Source organism: Chlorocebus sabaeus, chromosome 13 (genome assembly GCF_047675955.1).
Source record: "Chlorocebus sabaeus isolate Y175 chromosome 13, mChlSab1.0.hap1, whole genome shotgun sequence".
Classification (NCBI taxonomy): domain Eukaryota; kingdom Metazoa; phylum Chordata; class Mammalia; order Primates; family Cercopithecidae; genus Chlorocebus; species Chlorocebus sabaeus.
The window spans coordinates 37997949-38018108 of record NC_132916.1 but is presented as its reverse complement, the minus strand read 5'-3'; the positions used below and the strand labels follow the sequence as shown (position 1 = coordinate 38018108).

At 37.7% G+C, this 20160-nt stretch overlaps 2 pseudogenes; both read right to left on the bottom strand.

Annotated features, from left to right (window-relative positions):
• Positions 1–14991: 14991 nt before the first annotated feature.
• LOC119625569 (small nucleolar RNA U13) lies at positions 14992–15080 on the bottom strand (annotated as a pseudogene).
• Positions 15081–16273: 1193 nt separating this feature from the next.
• On the bottom strand, positions 16274–19244 carry LOC119625052 (large ribosomal subunit protein eL30 pseudogene; annotated as a pseudogene).
• Positions 19245–20160: the final 916 nt, after the last annotated feature.

Here is a 20160-nt window from a genome sequence, read left to right as displayed (position 1 = left end):
TCTGGGGCAAAAAAAAAAAAAAAAAAAAAAAAAAAGTGTAAACACATAAGTTCCCTCCTCACGAGCGGTCTGAGTGTCTAGTTTACGGTAGAAAAGATTTTTTTTTTTTTTTTTTTTTTTGATACGCAAGCGCATTCTAAGGTAGCTGGAAAGTCGACGGTCCCCAGCAAGTGGCAGGCGGAGGCTCCTTGGGGGCGCTGCCCGCGGCCTCTGAGGGCTGGGCCACCGTTTCCCCAACCTCCCCCAGCGACTAGCGTCGTCCAAGCAGGGGATTTCTTGAGCTTATGGGGAAGAGGGTCCCGGCGGAGCATGGGTGAGGAAGAACGGGCTGGGAAATGGAAAACAGTTGTTGTTCTTGCAAAACTGTTTCATGACAGGGAAAGAAGGCCAAGAACTTGGAACTGGTAGGGAAGCAGTACAGTGCAAGTGTGGCTCCTCAGGAGTTTGGTGTGCTCACACCCAGAGTGAAAGGTTTCAAACAAAGCGCCAAAAATGTTTACAGAAATATGACTAAAGAACCCGAGATCATAGTGAAAATGTAAAACCGGTGTCTGTAACCAAACCAAATTAATAATGTAGGAAGAAACGGTCATTTATTCTTCATTTGCACTCCCCTTTCACCCTGTCCTAACATATTTGCAAGATAATAATAATCTGTGTATAGTTTTCTTTAGAAAAAAGCAATTTATTTAAGAGACCTGTTATTTTTCTGTAGAATGTTAGCGTTGGAAAGAATTTTAGAGACCATTCCACAAAATCTTGAGGGCCCAGTGTGTCAAACACAATAATCCAGATCTTGTTTTCATATCATTTGAACAAGATAAACTCGGTCTCTGACCTCAGGGGGCTTCCATTTTAGAAGATCATCTACTGAAGTTGAACTGGAGCACCTGGCTTCTCCCTCTCAACGATGAAGAAATAGGCACGGGAGAGTTGCCAGATTCTCAGACGGCAGAGCCACGAATAGAGGTCAGGCCCCTTGATGACTGAGTCCTGGCTTTTTCTACCACTGCCGGTGCTGCTATCTTCCCTTGATGGCACAGATTCACTCAGTAGGTCAGTGATTCATTCCTAAAGTATTTATTAAGGTCCTCCTAAGTACGAGGGAAAAGACTTTAGACATTAGCTTACACCAGGGACAAATATGGACATGGTCTTTCCTCTCATGCAGCTTACATTTGTATTATTGTTTCTTAAAATTTCTTAACATGTGGAGAAAGAAAGCAAAAACAAGATTGTGTGCTTAAAAAACAACACAAAAGATGACCACTTTGTAGATTCCAAATTAAATACACCTTTTTCACCTGGAAGCATTCATGCATTCACAACATATGCGATCCCACTGTGCAGGCAGTGTTCTGCTCCATCCTTCATCTTAGATTTTATGCTACTTGAAATTTAATTCCACAGAAATTGATTAGCTTGCAGTGTGGTGGGGAGGAAAACAGACACAGCCCCTCAATTCATTTGGCAAGTATTTATTGAACTCCTATCATGTAGTAGGCGTTTGGGATATATCAATGAACAAAACAGACAAGAAATCTTTATAAAGCATACATTCTTGGGTGGGGAGAAAAGCACAAGTTGAAAAAATGTAAGCCAGCAAATTATATGAAAATTTAGAAGTCTGTAAGTGTTGTGGGAGGGGCGGAGTGGTGGGGGAAACTAAAGCAAAATAATGGAGATGGGAGTTCAGGGGAGAGTTGAGTTGTAATTCCATATAGGCCAGGAAAGGCCTCATTGAGAAGACAAACCTTGAGCAGATTTGAAGAGGTGGGGAAATTAATAATGCAGTTGGCTCACTCAAATGCTTCTAGCCTAACAAGAGAGGGGAGAAACTAGCATGTAACAACAAGATCACAAACTGAAATATAACTTTAAACCATCACATGTACTCTGAACGAAAATAGGGAGTACATTTGACCATTTAAAGTTCTATTTTGTGCTATAAGATAGTATAATTTCATTAGGAGGGCTAAAGAAGGTCTTTTGAAATAAGTGACATTTAAGTGGAAACCTAAAGGAAGAGTAGGCATTAGCCAGGTAAAGAGGTGAAGAGCTATGTTCAGATGGAGGAAATAGCAAAGCCCATGAGGAGGAAGAGTTCAGCATGGATTTGGGAGGAAGGTAGAGAGATGAGTTAGAACATATTTTCAGATTCCTTTAAAACATCTCAGTAGAAGAGTGAAGTTCACAGATGTGAGTCTGGAGTTCAGACTACGGTTTTGAATGTAAATATTGATTTGTGATCATTCCACATGAAAATATTTTCAGAAGCCAAGTCACAGGAAAATGCAAAAGATACGAGATTACAGAATGATGCCCTGAGTAATTTCTGCTCTCAGAGGATCCAAAGAAAAGGAGCCAAGATGGCAAAGAAGACTGAGAAGGAACTCTCAAAGAGCAGACAGAAAGCCAGGAGAGTGTGGGGTCAGGAAAATCAATAAAGACAGTGTTTCAAAGGGGAGTGGTAAGTTTTGTCAAATGCTGTTGAGTGTTCAAATGAAATACTGAGACGTTTCCATTGCATGTTGCAGGACAGAAACTACTGGATACAGGCTCCAGAGCAGTTTTTGTAGTATGTTGAGAGTGGAAGCTGGATTTCATGTGTTTAGGATAAAATGGAACACGAAGAAGATTATGGCGTAGTCACCTCTTTATGAAGCTGGACTCGATAAAGGTTTAGGGAGACAAGGCAGTAGCTGGAGAGGGCTGGGACAGATTGAGCATCCCTGACGGGAAAATCTGAAATCCAAAATCTGAAATTTTTGAGTGTCAATATGACACCACAAGTGGAAAATTCTACACCTGGTCTCATGTGAGGGGTTATGGTAAAAACACACATGCACGACACAAAGTTTATTCAGTGTCTCCAAGGAGAAAAAACATCCCCCCCAGCCCCTGTCAGCTGCAATATATGTTTTCTTTGCACATCCAGATTCCTCCATGCAAGCACACCACAAAGGGTAATAAAGTAGTTCAATGTACACAAAGTTTTTTCACGATGTACATAAATTTCAGTGTATACAAATTTTGTTTCATGCACAATATTATCTAAAATATTGTATGAAATTATATTCAGTTTCTGTTTATAAGGTATATTTGAAACATAAATAAATTTCATGTTTAGACTTGGGTTCTCATCCCCAAGATATCTCATTATGTATATGAAAACATTCCAAAATTCAAAAAAATCTGAAATCTGAAACACTTCTGGTCCCAAGCGTTTCAGATAAGCCCAGTTAATGTTTTTGGCTTGTGTGGTGCTGTCTTGGATGGAAGGCATCAGAGCACGTTTGACTGATCTGGAAACTAATACAGTAAAAAGGAAAATGAAGATATAAGAGGAAAAGGGATAAAGAATGGAAAAGCATTTCTGAGAAGGCAGGAAGCGATGGGGATACAGGGTACATGCTGAGACATTGGGTTTTAAAAGATATTCTACTTTTTTAAAAATTCTGTAATGAGAGAAGAAGAGGATGGTGGGAAGATGAGAAAGCTTCCCTCTGATGGTTTCTATTCAGCTAAGAGGAAAGAAGAAAAGGGAGAGTTGCAGTTTGATGACCTTATAGAAGGTGTGAAATAATGAATGGGAGGCATAGGATTGAGATTTTGGGGCATAGTAAGACTTTAGAGCAGTAAGGAGGGCCCATTTGAGGTTGATAAATCTCAAGTATGCTTAATCAATATATCAAATGTATCTTTCTACAATCCTCTTTAAGATTACCAGCCATTCACTCCCTCAACCGATGCCCAATTTGTATTGTATCTATGCAGTCAATATTCGCACAAAAATAAAATATAGATTACAATGGCAGTGCTATTACAAAGCACAATGTCAGTTAATCCTATATTATTTCATACAGATACACATAAAGAGAAGGAGGGAGGGAAGAGAACCTACTCTGTATCAGGCACCGCACTGTGTAAGTCTGCTAGGCTTGTGTTTCACCCTTCCAACAGAACCTGAACTACTATCATTTTGCCATTTTACAGGTTTGGAAATTGATGTTCAGCAAGGTTTGGAAAATACAGTTCAATAGTGTGTTAGCCATTGTTCACTGAAGGCTATCTGTCATCTAGGAGTCTATTAAGAGCTCAAATGGTTGTAATAGGCACAGAATCTTATATGTGGTTGGAGTTTTTTTTTTTTTTTTTTTTTTTTTTAATTAAAAAATAGAGACAGGGTCTCACTATGTTGCCCAGACTGGTTCCGAACTCCTGGGGAGTCCTAAGGTCTCCCACCTTAGCCTCTCAAAATGCTGGGATTACAGGCATGAGCCACTGCCCCCAGCCTGTAGTAGGAGTTTTATTAGTTTTTAAAATTGATACTAAAACTGCAACCTTCTTTACTTTTAGATTTTGCTTTAGTGTTCTTTATTAACTACCCAGTAGTACTCAAATAGAAAGATTCTTTCATAATTAGGAAACATCAGAGTCACTGTTTATCTGTCTGAAGCATCAAGAACTAACACACCTACAATAGGAGTGAAGTTTCTGGCCTGTTAGATCTCCACATGGTCGGAATAGGTGATCACTACAAAACCACTATAAACAAGAGTGTATTTTTTGGTCACTGCTATTCAGGCACACCAACTGACATACAACTGTATACACACACACACACATATATACATATATACATATACATATATATATATATATATATATTTTTTTTTTTTTTTTGAGACAGGGTCTCGCTCTGTTGCCTAGGCTGATCTAACTCCTGGACTCAAACGGTCCTCTAACCTCCTCCCCAGCCTCCCCAGTAGCTGGAACTATTTGTTGTAGAAACAGGATCTCCCTATGTTACCCAGACTGGTCTCTAACTCCTGGGCTCAAGTAATTCTTTCACCTCAACTTCTCAAAGTGCTGGGATTACAGGTGTGAGCCATTATGCCTGGCCGAGATTTTTTAATATTTGAAAGAGTAATCAAAGAGTAGGACATAATATTAGAGACAAGTAAACAAAAAGTAGGAACATTTTTACAGAAAAAGTTTTCTCCAGAAATTTTGAATCAAAGCTTATCCATAGTAGCATTTCTCAAAATTTGCAATACTTATCCTCCAGGGATAGGCTGAAAACTTTCCATATAAGCTTTTGGAAGAACGGAATGAAGGTGGGGGATTGGGGAGGGCACAGGGGTAATTCCCTTTCCAACTTTGTTCTCAGAGATAAGAGGCAAGTAAATAAAGAAAAGCAATCAAAGTTTTCATTAAAAGGATCAGGCGATCAGGTTCCTGGTCTTATAGAGTTACCTAGTCACTTTTCTGATTGTTCTTACCTGGCGGAACAGAAGTGGAAGTTAAACATTCACATAGAAAAAAGTTGAATCTTCAGCATAAGTATAGGGATCATACAAAGGGTAATTTTTCATTGCTTTTTTAGTCATAAATACTTTCTGATACTAAAAAGGAGATTTAAACAGTGGCTGAAATGAGTTATTTGAACTAATCTATGGTTCTAGAAATTAAAGTATAAAATCAAACACTTCCTTTATTCCAAATGACAATGCAGTTTTAAAAAAAGATGTATTAAACTCTTAGAAACAACTAGTGGCAATCAATAAATAGAAAGTTTTTATTAAGCTACTGCTAAACTAGAACTTTACTAAGGGCCCCTCCAGTGTGATGGACTTTTCAGTGCCTTCAACACTCTATTAGGTTTTGTGACGAGATGACTGGGAAGGACTTCGTTTGCTCAGCAGATATTTATTAGGTACCTACTTTATGTCAGGCACTGGTGTACAGTGATTTGCCTCCATGACATATTAGAATCCCTACAGTAATCTTATAAAATAGAAACCATTACTCCTATTTTCTTTGTAAATCAAATCCCTGAGGCATAACATAACATGCTCAAGTTTATGCTGTTCGTAAGTGGTCTGGACTGGGTTCTCAGTCCAGCTCTTGATGATTCCAAACCTGTGACACTGTTTCCTTGACTATGTTATGCTGCCTCAGATAAAGTTAAGAATTTTATGGGATGTTTCCAGTTTTTGTGAAGGTTACAAAAATGACCAAGATACACTAAAAAATGTCTGAAATATATTAAATATTAAACTTTATGTGTTGTAAGAGAAGTATTTAGGGCTACATCTACAAAGTGGGAATTAGCATTCAAAGAAACACACACATGCACAAACAGAGTCTGACAGGTCAGATTCTTGAATCTGGAAACATCCTTAGTAACTTTATCCAGAATATTGTCATCACAAAACGTATTTTTGGACAACCGAATAAAAACATAAATGGTTGAATTGTGCCAAAAACTTACCTCTACCTTTCCTGGGACAAAAGTGTGAGTGTTGCTTAGAGCAGAGTGAAGCTTTTTGGAATGTAGGTAAAATAGGGTGTAGAGAAAGGGAGAGAATGTTACAGTTGGGAAGAGACTCCAGATATGAGATGCAGCTGAGACAGGAGATCAGAGGTAAGAAGGTATAGCCCTTCACAGTGCCACTGTGAGAAAACTGTAAGGATTCCTGGGATGGATGGGACTCATGGTCGAGAATGTAGCGAGTGATGAAAATGTGACATTCTTCCATTAAGGCTACAGTTGGAATTTGATTTACATTTTGATTGTAGGTGTAAACACTTGACAGTTTTAAAATTTCAATCACTATTGTATATATTATTTTATTTAATACCCACAGTAAATTCAGAGATCAATTAGATTAATTAGGTGAATTCCCAGTTATAACGCTGTTAAATAATTTGCTTAAAATCCCAACTACAGGCTGGGCGCAGTGGCTTACGCCTGTAATCCCAGCACTTTGGGAGGCCGAGGAGGGAGGAACATGAGGTAAGGAGTTCGAGACTAGCCTGACCAATATGGTAACACCCTGTCTCTACTAAAAATACAAAAATTAGCCAGGCATGGTGGCATGCAACTATAATCCCAGCTATTCAGGAGGCTGAGGCAGGAGAATCTCTTGAAACTGGGAGGCCGAGGTTGCAGTGAGCGGAGATCATGCCACTGAACTCCAGCCTGGGTGACAGAGAGAGACCTCATCTGGAAAAAAAAAAAAACAAAAAAAAGTCCCCAATCTCAATTATAGCTACCCAGACCAGCCAGTATCTTGTGGTCTGCTGAGACAGACAGGGACTTTGTCACTGCACTATCCTGCTGTCTCTGCCTCTTCTACATGTCCTCCACTCCTCTTCCTCTCCAGTGTGTGTATGTGTGTATTGTTTTTTAGATGGATTTTCGCTATGTTGCCCAGCTGGAGTGCAGTGGCTGTTCACAGGCCTAATCATAGCTCACTGCAGTCTCAAACTCCCAGGCTGAAGCTACTCATCTTCCCAAGTAGCTGGGTCAACAGGCATGCACCACCATACCCAACTCCTCTCCAATATTGAGGAAAAGATACGTAGGGCAAGTTTTCAATTGACTTTGGATCTTATTCTCATTGCTTTAAATACTACTTTTATGCCAATGACACAACAATCAGAATTTCCTATCCTAATAGCTAACTGAAATTCCAGCTCTGTATTTTCCATTGTCTCCTTACTGATCTGGTAATTGCTGCTTGTATATTTCTCTCCACTTTCTCAAAGTTAGGTTATTGTTTTCCCATCTAAACCAGCTCATCTTCTGAGTGATCTGGTGTACCATGTCTTCCACTTTCCAATCGAGATATTTTATAATGAGTCCAAAGTCTCTAGGAAAGTTGATGATTTCCTTCCCTTCCTTTCCTTCCCTTCCTTCTCTTCCTTTCTTTCCTGATGATTTCTTTAGCTTTCTTGGAGACATTTTGGACTCATTTCTCTCCACTTTTCAGGCTAAGAATAGAACCAAGTATAAGACCTCCTTAGGTTTCAGTATGGTTAAACACTCCACTACCAATTAGAATTTAAAACAAAAAATAAAACAAAACAAACCCTGAAGATTTTGCCCATTTGATTAGTTTATAAACCTCTTTTCACCTCCATCATCTTTCATATCTTAAGCACATGTTACCCTATGTTACTTTTTCCTCTAAAATTCCTATTGATTAGACTTTACTAAATATAAAAATAATTGAGTATCAAGGAGAAGACTGGAATTCTCACTGTACAATTTGTTATCAGCTCAGAGCACCCCATGGATTATCCTTGTCAAGTTGTGTTGATTTATTTTCCTTTCAAACATCTCTGGTATTTTCTCCCTTCCAAGGACTAAAACTCAAGTCAAAGTTCTTGATGTTTTCTGCCTGAATTACCTCTTTGGTCATTGTTCCCCTCTCCAGAGCATTCAATGCCACAAATATCTCTCTTGTCGCATCTCTGATCAAAAATTGGCTTTTAGTTGTCTGGGATCTAACCCTCCCTGCCTGACTTCCAAGGCTGTTTATAATCTGTCACCATAATCTCTAGACAAGACCAGTTTGGATCACTGAATGATGATTTATTAAACTTTTCCTTATAATTGTCTTAATTTTCCTCCCAATAAAGAACTAGTAGTTACACGTTTTTAATATAGACCTAATAAATATACTTTATAGAGAAAAGATTGAAGAATTCCAAGATACTTTATAATTTAAAAAAATTTAGGAAGCCAGTTTTCCACCAGCATCTGTCCCTCTTTCCTTTCTTCTCCAAAAAATAAGCAGATTTCAAGGAGGTTGTGAACTGATCTCCCTTTTTACTGAGAAGAGAGCCTTGTCTTTGAACTTCTCAGGGTCCTGTCACAGTCTTTTATGTTTGTCTGACTCAACCACAGCAACAGTTGCATCAGTAGGGGCAAAATGTCTTCCTAAGAAGCAGAGAAGAGAAAATGACAATTGATAAATAATAGACATTGCCTCCTGATTATGCTGACAAGACCAGTTTTTCTCTAACATTTTATTTTCTAACACTAACACTTAATTTCTTTATCTCCTGCTTTTTCCTACTGTAACTTTTTTTTTTTTTTTTTTTTTTTTCTGAGATGTAGTCTTATCTCAGTCACCCAGGCTGGAGTGTAGCAATGCAATCTTGGCTCACTGCAACATCTGCCTCCCAGGCTCAGGTGATTCTCCTGCCTCAGCCTCCTGAGTAGCTGAGATTACAGGCATGCACCACCATGCCTGGCTAATTTTTGTATTTTTAGTAGAGACAGGGCTTCACCGTTTTGGCCAGGCTAAAGTCCTGACTCAGGTGATCCTCCCACCCGGGCCTCCCAAAGAGCTAGGATTACAGGCCTGAGCCACTGTGCCCAGCCTGTACTGTGGCTTTAAATGTCATGAATGCTTAAACTATAGAGTGATCATTAATCGAATAAAATGGGTAGTAATTTTCCCTGCATCTACTTTTATATTCTTTTCACCAAATGACCAAAAAAAAAATTTTTTTTTTACAACTTTTCATTTAAACAATTCATGTTATTGTAATTGTGGTGTTTTGAAAACATCCAATAACAAGCAGGATAAAGAATTATTATATTCTAGACATCATCACTACTTTTCAAAAATAATTTGATTTTCATTTTAACCTATTTTTACTAATACAATCAAAAGATTCATTCAATTTAGTGGGGGAGAACTGTAAAAAAAATTCTTGGATATCAAATAGGCAAATACCTAGTTAAATTGTTTGGTCCATATCTTTTTATTTAATGTTTTATTACAAACTTTTAAAATTCTTAATGTGCCCCTCAGGACTATTTCATGAAACATATTAAAATGCAGCTTAATGGGGATGGCATTGAATCTATAAATTATCTTGGGCAGGATGGCCATTTTCACAATATTGATTCTTCCTATCCATGAGCATGGTATGTTCTTCCATTTGTTTGTGTCCTCTTTTATTTCACTGAGCAGTGGTTTGTAGTTCTCCTTGAAGAGGTCCTTTACATCCCTTGTAAGTTGGATTCCTAGGTATTTTGTTCTCTTTGAAGCTATTGTGAATGGGAATTCATTCATGATTTGGCTTTCTGTTTGTTGCTGGTGTATAAGAATGCTTGTGATTTTCGCACATGGATTTTGTATCCTGAGACTTTGCTGAAGTTGCTTATTAGCTTAAGGAGATTTTGGGCTGAGACGATGGGGTTTTCTAAATATACAGTCGTGTCATCTGCAAACAGGGACAATTTGACTTCTTGACCCAGCCATCCCATTACTGGGTATATACCCAAAGGATTATAAATCATGCTGCTATAAAGACACATGCACACGTATGTTTACTGCAGCACTATTCACAATAGCAAAGACTTGGAATCAACCCAAATGTCCATCAGTGACAGACTGGATTAAGAAAATGTGGCACATATACACCATGGAATACTATGCAGCCATAAAAAAGAATGAGTTCGTGTCCTTTGTAGGGACATGGATGCAGCTGGAAACCATCGTTCTCAGCAAACTATCACAAGAACAGAAAACCAAACACCGCATGTTCTCACTCATAGGTGGGAATTGAACAATGAGAGCACTTGGACACAGGAAGGGGAACATCACACACCGGTGCCTATTGTGGGGAGCGGGGAGGGGAGAGGGATAGCATTAGGAGATATACCTAATGTAAATGACGAGTTAATGGGTGCAGCACACCAACATGTCATGTGTATACATATGTAACAAACCTGCACGTTGTGCACAAATACCCTAGAACTTAAAGTATAATAATACAAAATAAAAAATAAAAAAATTAAATTAAAAAATAAAAAAATAAATTAAAAATAATAAAATGCAGCTTATGTCATTTTATACATAAATACATATATATAATTCCTTATCATAGTGTGTGTGTGTGTATATATATATATATGCATGAACATGGCAAGAATATAAAGTTGAGAATGTTGATTTCCATTGTCATTGTATCAGAATTCATGGGAACAAGCAACTATCCTTTTTAATTATCACTTTATCAGAACACCCATCAGATCCATGCCAATCTTCAAATCAATTTGGGGGGGGGGCATTCCTCTTTGAGACTGGCCCCAGAAGCCACATAAGAAACTGTTTCAATACTTTATGATTGTATTTTAGAATCACTTTTATTACTGGAAACTGTGTTACCCACTTTGGTCACTCTTTAATAATACTAACACCTCCCAGGTGCATTAAACATTTCATTGTTCAACCAGCTTTCAAAATACAATTTTATTCACTGTGCTTTTGGCTGTTGCTAAAATAATACAGTACTTGTCTTTGGGGAATTTGCTACCCTGGGGTGAAGGAGCTGCAGTAGAGTAGGGCTACACTTTTTGAGGACATGGGTTCAATTTCAGGTTCAAACATTCGGTGGCTATGTTGTGAACTAATGCAGTTGACTTCGTTTCTCTAAGTCCAAGTTTCTTCCTTTGTAAAATGTGGATAAAAGTTTCTATCTTAAACAAAGAATTCTAAGATTTAATAGAGGTATCTAAAGGTAAGGTATGGTGATATTGTTGTTGTTTTAGGTGTTCTTTAAAAAAAAAAATTTTGTTTATTTTTGAGACAGAGTCTTGCTCTGTCGCCCAGGCTGGAGTGCAGTGGGGAGATCTCACTGTAACCTCTGCTTCCCAGGTTCAAGTGATTCTCCTGCCTCAGCCTCCCGAGTGGCTGGGATTACAAGCGTGCACTACCATACCTGGCTAATTTTGTATTTCTTTTTTTCTTGTTTTAGTAGAGACGGGTTTTCACCATATTGTCCAGGCTCGTCTTAAACTCTTGGCCTCAAGTGATCTGCCAGCTTTGGCCTCCCAACGTGCTGGGACTACAGGTAGTAGCCACCGCTTTAAGCGTTCTTTGTAAGAAGTTTTCTGGTGCAATTTGGATGAAAATAGGCAGAACGTGAAATGAAAGTTTTGGTATTTAGTAGCCCCAGGCCCCAGCATTTAGCAGGTCCTCAATAAAAGCTGGTTTTCCTTTCTATCTTATCATCCTGGAATAAGATGGATTTGGTGAAACCCTCTGACTAGATTTGGAAGTGAAAGGAAAATAAGAAAAACATGCAACAGCAGAGCTATAATAAAGTACTCACTTGTAAAGTAAGCATTTGCAATGAACCCATTTTTTGACTCCTCCCTTGGGAAGGATTCCCAAAGGAATTCTGAGACACTGACCAGGGATTACTGAAGGCTCTAGACGACCAGTAGGAGAATTGGTGATTCCAAGTTGTCCTTTTCTTCCAGTAAGCCAGCCTCTCTCTTGAGGGAGGTGGGATTATAGTTCTTAATTAATGTCAATTTTAATTAACGTTTAGACTTTTACGTGATTAAGCAAATGCTATGTGCCCACATTTTGCATTTCTTAAGCTATCTTTTCTTAATCTTTGCTTTTCCTCAAATATTTTACAAGCCAGAGCTTTTTAATGTAATTTGACATTTCATCTGCACTTAGCTAGGAGAGCCAGCCTTGCTATTTATCTGGAGGCAAGCAGCACTTTTAAAAAATTTACATTAGATTAAAAAAAAAAAATCTCATCCGACCTGGTGTGGTGGCTCACCACACTTTGGAAGGCCAAGGCAGGAGGGTAATCCCAGCACTTTGGAAGGCCAAGGCAGGTGGGTCACTTGAGGTCGTGAGTTCGAGACCAGCCTGACAGACATGGCAACACTCTGTCTCTACTAAAAATACAAAAATTATCCAGGCATGGTGGCCCATGCCTGTAATCCCAGCTACTTGGGGGGCTGAGGCACGAAAATCGCTTGCAGAGGTTGCAGTGAGCCGAGATTGCACCACAGCACTCCAGCCTGGGCAACAGGGTCAGACTCTGTTTCAAAACAACAACAACAACAAAACAAAAAAATCCTCATCCTTCTCACAGAAAGTCTAGATAGATAAATGAGCTTTCTTCGGGTTCTCTTGCTCTCTGTCTTTTTTCCTCAGTGCTAATTACCAATCTTGTTAGCAGCAGCGTATTAATAATGTATTTACACCCTGAATTTCTTTGGGTAATATTTTCTTAATACCTATGCAAATTTTATTTTTCCAGGCTTGCTTTTCTCCCAATTTTGAAAAAAATTTGTTGGAAAGAGATAATTTATAGCAATTATAATTCTCATAATAATTATTATGCTCATCGGTATTAAAAGATATGAAACATGAATATACTGGGAGGCAGTGCTCTGTTAGGAGCAGCAGTTAATAATTTTGGAATCAAATAAACAGCATTGAATTTAGGCTCTACTATTTCCTGGCTTTGTGACTTGGGGCTAGGTACCTAATCTTCTTCCTCATCTGAGAAATGGGGGTAATAGGAGCATTGCCTTCCAGAACTGTTTTGAGGCTTTTCCTAAGGACCTGAACATAGGAAGTTCTCATTAAATGATAACAAATCTGACTCCAGACCATAGAAGGGTAAGGGTGGGGGTAGGAATATCAAATTGATTTGTGGAAGATCAACGGTTCATATATTGGTAAAAACAATGTCTTACAGCAACTTCATAACTTCCAAAGCATTTTTGGATTCATTGTTTTACTTAATCTTTATAATAAATGGCAGGTGAGAATTAGTATCGTTTGAATGATGAAATAGATACCAAGGCCTGGAAATTTTTCTCTAGATTATGCTGTAGATAAGTTTCTGAAAGTGATTTCAGATGCCTGGTAACTGCGTTTAAAAGAACCCTCAAGAATCTTAGAACTTCATCGATCAGCCGTCAAATTTGAATGGAATTCTCCTTATGCGGTCACCAGCATCATGTGTTTCAAGGTTGATGTCCAGCCCAGTGCATGACTGCACCGCATCATTTTGACACAGCATCTTTTCCACAGTGGTAGGTCCTCTGGAGGCATTCAGTCCTCTGGGAAAAATTATGGACTTTTAGATCATGCTTATATTAAAAAGCCAGCTTTAAAAGTTGGCTTTGTGTATATTTAAAAGGGGTACAGAAAAAAACTTAGATAAAACTTTTATTACCTTTGTAGTTGAGCTTTAATAAAAGCTATAGTTATTTACATAAATACAAAAATTAAGGAGGCAAAATGAACATGTAACAAAAGAAAGTTCTAGGCTTTGTAATTCTGCTTGTTTTTTATATTACCAAGTAGTTCGGCATAAGGCAGGAACAACATTAGTAGTACAGTTTGTTAACTCCTATTTTTTCCATTAAAATTTTTAATGAGAAAAAAATGCATTCTTGTAACATTTTCAAATGGGAAAGGAGTACATAAAATAACTGAAGTAAATTCCCTTTCACTGATCCTTTTTAAGAATTCTACCTCCTGTTAGCAAGTTGTAGTATATCTTTTCAGGCTTTTTTCTATTCCCATTCTTGCTCATGCACAAATATATACATGAGTTTTTCAAATGGGATGAATGACATTATTATGTACAATCTATCTAGATTGCTTTCTGACTTCTTTTTTGAACTTTATATCTTGAAGAATTTCCCTAGGAGTATATATAAAACAACCTAGTTCGTTTAAATAGCCATATAGTGTTTCATTGTTCATATGGAAATATTAAAACTTAGTCATTACTTTTATTGATGAATGTTTAGATTGTTTAAAATTTTCTCTATTTTATCATTAATATTCATATATATATTTGTTCACATGTGTAAATATTTTTGTAGGATGAATTGTTAGAAGTAATATTGTTCCATCAAAGCGCATAATCTTTAACATATTGATGAATGTTGCCAAACTGACCCACAGAAATGCTATGGTTGTTTATATTCAGATTCATAGTGATGAAAATGCCCTTTTCCTTATACCTTTACCAAAACTACATATTATCAATTGTTCAGTTTTCTTTAATCTGGTGGGAAATCACTAAAAAGATTATTGATCTTTATATTCATTGATCACTTTTTTCTTTTTATGTTGTTCATTTTTATTCTTTTACCTTACTATATTAGATTGTCTTTTCATTATTTAATTGAAGGAACTCTTTAGTTTTTACATATTATAGCAGTTAATCCCTTTCTGTTATATGTTACACCTATCTCCTTTCAGTCTGTTTTGTCTTTCATTAAGCATGGTTTACGTGATCTTTTCCTGGGAAGAAAAATTTAAAGCATCATGTAGTTATATCCGACAGTTGTTTCCTTGTGTTCCTTGTGCCTTCTGAGTTTTTTGCTTTTTTTCCTCCCCAAGTTCAGGTCAGATGGGTAATGTGCCGAGATTGTAGTGCATTTCACACGTGCATGTGAACACCCAGTCATCGTTGCTCATGAGCTACAAAAGGATCAGGCTTCTAAGTTTTCTATCTTCTTTAGGAATGATATTTCCTTAAGAGTACATACGTATTCGGGTTGGGCGAGGTGGCACACGCCTGTAGTCCCAGCACTTTGGGAAGCCAAGGAGGGAAGATCAGTTGAGGCCAGGATTTACAGACCAGCCTGGCCAACATGGTGAAACCCCATTGATGCTAAAAATACAAAAAATATCTGGGAGTGGTAGTGCGCGCCTGCAATCCCAGCTACTCGGGAGGTTGAGGTGGGAGGATTGCTTGAACCCAGGGAGGCAGAGGTTGCAGTGAGCAGAGATTGCACCTGGGTGACAGAGTGAGACTGTAAAAAAAAAAAGTACATATATACATACATATTCTTATGTTTTCCTCATATTTGTTAAAATTTTTAATCTTAGGATTATTAATTCAATTGGAATTTATGGCTGGGCATGGTGGCTAACGCCTATAATCCTAGTACTTTGGAAAACCGAGGAAGGTGGATCACCTGAGGTTAGGAGTTCGAGACCAACCTGGGGCAACATGGTGACACCCCATCTCTACTAAAAGTACAAAAATTAGCCAGGCATGCTGGCATGCACCTGTAATCCCAGCTACTCAAGGGGCTGAGACAGGAGAACCACTTGAACTCTGGAGGCAGAGGTTGCAGTGAGCCAAGATTGTGCCACTATACTCTAGCCTGTGTGACAGAGCAAGACTCCATCTCAAAAAAAAAAAAAAAAAAAAAAAGAATGGAATTTATTTTGAAGTATAGTGTGAGGTGGGAATCTCATTTGATTATTTTTCCCTTATGTTCTACCACAATTGATTTGAAATTCTTTCATTAGTATGCACTACAGTTCCCATGAAAACATGAGTCTGTTGCTGGATTCTCTCTTCTGTTTACTGAACTATCTTTTTAGTCCTATGCCAATACATTTTTGTTTAATTACTATAATTTTGTAATGTATTTTGATATCTGGCATGGAAAATCATCTTTATTGTTCTTTTGCTTTAAAAGTCAGCATTCTTACTTATTTACTCTCAGATAAAATTAGGATCAGTCTTTCTATTCTAAACGTATTTTTTCTCTGAGTATTTGATGGGATTATAATGAGTTGATAAATTGGTATAAAATTGATATCTTTATAATGTATTTTTTTTTAAAGAAAACAAGCTTGGCAAGTTTTATTAAAGGAAAATTTTGCATAGTTTACTTTCCACCAGGCTGTTCTGGCATGCTTCTAATGATAGCAGAATTACCTGAATCAGTGAGCGCCAGTGTGCGTACTCTGTAGTATGTTCCACATGCTGTGCCCAGTTCAATATTATTGCCACTGTAGTGATGGACACCAATTTTGGTCAACATTATATAGTACTCTATTTCCGATTTCCTCAAAGCTGGGCAGTTGTTAGCAAGGATGACTAATTTTGCTGTGCCTTGTCTGATCATCTTTAGAGTCTGCTTGTACCCCAGCATGTACTTTCCACTTTCCATGAGTTGCAGCCGAGAATTAATTGACTCCAGTGACTTTTTCATCTCCTTGGTCGGGATGGCCCAAACTAAGAGCTGCTGCCAAGATGGCCGGAGAGTGAGAAAGGTGATATCTGTATAATATTATATTTATAATAAAGATATTATATATATATATTTATATATATATATATATAAAATCTCTGTATTCAGGTCTCTTTTTAATCCTTACATATAGGTTTAGAGTTGTCTTCATTATATGTTATGCAAATTATTCCTAGATAATCCATAATTTTATCTTTTTCCTGTTGTTTTTAAATGAGTTACCTACATAGGTACCACATGCAGGAGGAGATGGCAGAAATAGTAAGTGATTTGCCTAAGTGCAACTAGTTAATAACAGAATTTAGATTAGAAACCAAGTCTTCTGACTGGAATTCCTCCCACAATAAGGCAGATTCTTTTACTATTGTCCCATTCTTGTTGCTATCTTTCTCTCTCTCTATTTTATTTTATTTTATTTTGAGATAAGGTCTTGCTCTGTTGCCCAGGCTGGAGTGCAATAACACCATCTAAGCTCTCTGCAACCTTCGCCTCTGGGGTTCAAGCGATTCTCCTGCCTCAACCTCCCAGGTAGCTGGGATTCCAGGCACCTGCCACCATGCCCAGCTGTTTTCTGTATTTTTAGTAGAGATGAGATTTCACCATGTTGGCCAGGCAGGTCTCGAACTCCTGACCTCAAGTGATCCACCGCCTAGGCCTCCCAGAGTACTGGGACTAGAGGTGTGAGCCACCACACCTGGCCTCTCTCTCTCTTTGAATGTAGCTTTGTGTTGAATAATGAATCTGAGTCAAGAAAATATAGCCTAATCCCGTACATTTTAGACTCATAAGAAATTGAAATAAATGTGTAAGGCTCACTTCTCAAATTCTATTCATATTCAAAGTAAGTGATATTTATGTTGATGGAATTTAGGGAGTCTGTCTTTAACCTAATATTTCTTTAAAGGCTTCACACAAATGAAACCTAAGCAAAATTTCTTAAATAGTAATCTCAAATTTTATCTATGAAATAAAGCTTTAAAAGGTCATCTTATTCATAAGTTTTATATCTCATTAAAGACTGAAAAAACATAATCTCATTATAATTAAACTTTGCATTTTATCTTTTATTTAGTGCAGTTGCAAAACAGAATTGTTTGATCACTGTCAACAGTTGAAAACATGATGGTAGTTTCAGCAATTATTGGTACATTGTGAGTCTATCATCAAGTATTTTAATGCCAGTGCAAATCAGTGATTTCAATAAATAAATTTTGAAATAAATAAAACCAGAATGTTTAAACAAAACTTAAACTAAAGGCACAAAATGTATAGATGCAGGCTTAATGGTGTACCCTAACAACGTTTCTGCAGGTGGCTTGTCAGGAGGAAGCTTGATGCATTCTGTCCCTTGAATAGGCAAACGTCTCCAGCCACTTTCTTTAAAGTTAGTAGGTGTGCCAACTAATTCCATTTCACAAGAAGAACCCTGAAAGATTTAACAAACTGCATCTTTTCCCCCTATTTTTAAGCACAGTGCCTCAAACAAGATGCTAGTTATGCCTGTGAGATCAGATCAAATGTAACAGTGAGAAATTGAAATTTGTAGTCAGTCCACTTAAATGCTCATCCAGTCAAAAATAGATTTGGTAAATTATAAAAACATGGCTTGTTTTAAATACAAAAAAATTAGAAAAGGAATTGACTGAGAGGATCAAAGATGAGTGGAACCAGGTTTCATGATATGGAGGCCAGTTGAACAAGTAAAGAATACAAAATAAAATACAGACAGTTTTCTTCTTGATTCAGGAGGTATCTGAATTTCCTGCACTTGTGGAGAAAGTCATCGTGCTTGAAAAGGTCTAGGCGTCCTGGTTGAAGCAGTATAAAAGCTGAGGATTCTGACACTCTTGTTTTCATGGTAGGCTCCTGACTTGATAATGAGCCACTTGGATATGAATCCTTGTTGACACACATTGGTATGCAGACGCCAGCTGTGGAGTCTCCCACAAGTGAAGAGTAGGACTTCAGTAGGTCTTACATGTTAGTAAAATCTTTATGCTACTATTTACAGGGGTCTCACAGAATATCTTTGCCTTCTACTTTTAGTATTTGTGGCTCCCTTCTGGTGAAGAGTCTTGGGAAGACACGGTGCTGATAGTGATCCAGTACATCAAATATCATGACTGTTTTTTGTTTGTTGTCCTTCATCCGGGTCTTCTTAACAGAAAATTTATTAATTTTTTAAAATAAAATGTTTTCATTTTAAAAATGAAAATATTTTACATCATTACATGTAAACTCCAATATCTTTACTATTTATGTCTCATTCTCATTGCTGCCCAGGTGAAACCTGTAAGTTCTATCAGACAGGCCTCTTGTCTTCGTTCTTGCACAAGGCAGCCACACCTGGAATGAGAGCAGCTGGGATCCAGTGCTCAGCCACAGGGACTGGAAGTAGCTGTGTTAGGAATATGGTGCCCCAGCTTTTCACTGAGGCATTGATGCTTCTTTGGCTGACATAAATCTGCTCTACTGAAAAACATTTGTAAAGGAGCTTTGCAGAGTGTAGCTTGCCTGGTTGGCGGTCTTCTTTCTTTCTTAGCCAAGAAGAAGCAAGGGGCTCATCAAACCAAATTTCAACCTTCAGCTCCACTTGAAAAATCATGGTGGTTGACACAGGGATCAGCAAAGTCTTTGAAGTTCTTTGGCATGCAAGGCAAATTATAATTTCGTTCATAAGGGAAATGTTTTTCCTTTTGTGCTGTTTGGTATCCTGGGCACAGAATTCCTTTCCAGTTTTCCATAACCAGCATCCTGGGTATTTTTGTATTAAAATTATACCTTATGTTTTATCCTTCTCTTACTGGATATGTTTCATCCTTTTTGCTTGAATAATTAGGCCAAGAGAATAAAAATGTAGTCTTGAGTCAAATAAATTTAAATTAAGTGGTTATTGAGAAAGAGACATTTCAATTTCTTCATTTGCGTTTTTATTTCCAGTGGAACACCAGCAATAAAGACTCTTACAATCAAATATGATAGAAATTCAGGACCAGGTGAGGTGGCTCATGCCTTTAATCCCAGCACTTTGGGATGCCAAGGTGGGCAGATCACTTGAGGTCAGGAGTTCAAGACCAGCCTGGGCAACATGGCAAAATCCTATCTCTACTAAAAATACAAAAATTAGCCGAGTATGGTGGTGCACACCTGTAATCCCAGTTACTCTGGGGGCTGTGGCATGAGACTTGCTTGTACCTGGGAGGCGGAGGTTGCAGTGAGCTGAGATTGAGATCGTGCCACTCTACTCCAGCTTGAGAGATAGGGGGAGACTCTGTCTCTCAAAAAAAAAAAAAAAAAAAAAAAAAAAAAAAGGAAAAATACACACACACACACACACACGTATGTTTTGGTGAATTTCTATTTTCTGTATAAATATATATTATTTTATTTTATTTTATTTATTTATCATACACATACAACAGAAATTCACCAAAAACCTGACTCTTCTTTAAATCTTACCAATTAGTAGAAATAAATGTTTAATTAATCAATCAGCATGTATGTTTGAGTGCCTGAGTTTA